We start from the raw sequence: 1,872 nt of genomic DNA on the forward strand, positions 1-1,872 counted from the left end.
TTCTTATACCTTATCTTTCCGCAAACAATCTTGTAAAATCTGTATTGATCTTCTCTATCAATATATATTTTAAATTTGAAAATTGTGTTTGTATTCACCCCCCCTTCTACAAACTGTTTAGTATTCTTGTAGACCCTTTTGGGACCAACAGAATATTTTTCAAAACTCTATATGTATGATTTTACAGAGTTGGTCTCTATAGTTTGATGAGTTTTACAAAAATAAGAAAAAACATGATTGGAAAATTTTATCGTTCACTTTGACTGACATTTCTAATGCAGTTAGTGATGAGACACCATTTTAAGAGTAAAATGAGAACCACAACGATGATTTCTAGACTTATCAAATTTCAGGTCTCACTTTCAAATATTTCACTAAGGTGGCGTGTGTTTTTTAAGAGGTGCTTAAGTCTGAAGTCTGAATTCACTTCTGAATTTTAAGAGGTGGTGCTGAAGTCTGAAATCTGAATCAGTCAGACTGTTTGTTTTTACGTCTGAAATCTGAAATCTGAATCAGTCAGACTGTTTGTTTTTACGTCTGAAGTCTGAAATCTGAATCAGTAAGACTGTTTGTTTTTGTAAACTGAGACAAGCGACGTAAGGAGGCGATAGAAATAAAAGGTTTTAAGTGCTAAGATTACCACTTAAAAATTCAGAGGAAAATAAATGAATTCAGCTCTTAATTTGAAAAAAAAACAAACGATCTGAAAGTTCTTATGTCTGACCGATTCAGACATAAGAGGAGATTAAATGAAAAATTAAAAAAACAAACAGCCCCTAAATCTCAAGGACAAAAATCAAAGTTTACTTTGTATCTTGTAATATCATGTTGTAAACCACTCTCAATATAATGTTTTAATTACACGTTCTCAACACATCTTCTCAAACCTAAGTTGGATGGCTTATATAGAATCTCATGGTTCTCAAAGATTATAGGTTTCTCATTTGATTATAACGTTATTTTTTTATTATATATGTGTATGTATATATATATATATATATATATATATATATGTGTGTGTGTGTGTGTGTGTGTGTGTGTGTGGGTGGGTGGGTGCGTGCGTGCGTGCGGGCACGTGCGTGCATGCGTGTGCGTGTGTGCATGCGTGCGTGCGTGTGTGTGTGTGTGTATCCGTGCGTGCACGTGTGCGTGCGCGTACGCGTGTGCGTGTGTGTGTGTGCATGCGTGTGTGTGTATATGTAATACACACAAGGACCATCGTCCCTATACCTTCCATTTTCGTTCGGTGAACACCCTCCCCCTCAACTAATCTTCGATGTCATTGCCCATCACCCACATCATTCTCCACCAGCGAACCACCTGCTCAACCACCTTCCACCTAGGGATGAAATCACAGGAATATAGACACCCATACTTGATCTGTTCCAGTGAGTTTTTTTCAACATACACCGTGCATGTGTGTGTGTGTTTTGCACAGATCTAAGAAAAAACACAATGACCTCTGCATTTTTTACCGAGCTGGTCCCTATAATTAAGATTGGGTTGGAAGAGAAGATGAAGGTCGGTGAGATTTGAGAGAGGTCATTGTGTCTTCACAGAAATTTGGAGTTGGTGATTGGAATATGTTGATCATCTCTCTCAGTGATTTGATGATAATCCCTTTTTCCTTTCGATGTATTTTATGTTTCTGTACTTTCAGTTCCAGCGATCAATACACTGAGCTTGTTCAGTGATCGCTGAAGACCTCGCATTGTAATTCATTCAGAGACATCTACTTCAAGAAAACAACACTCACACCAAAGATCCTTCAGCAAAAGTCGAAGACTGAAACTGAAGATTAGAGACTGGCGCGTACGTGATCTGAAGCGGTATTCAGTGATTACAAACCTGTCTAGCTATGTGTGAAGACTG

This window comes from Cynara cardunculus, assembly GCF_001531365.2.
Source record: "Cynara cardunculus var. scolymus isolate 2C chromosome LG 9, CcrdV1, whole genome shotgun sequence".
NCBI classification, from domain to species: Eukaryota; Viridiplantae; Streptophyta; class Magnoliopsida; order Asterales; family Asteraceae; genus Cynara; species Cynara cardunculus.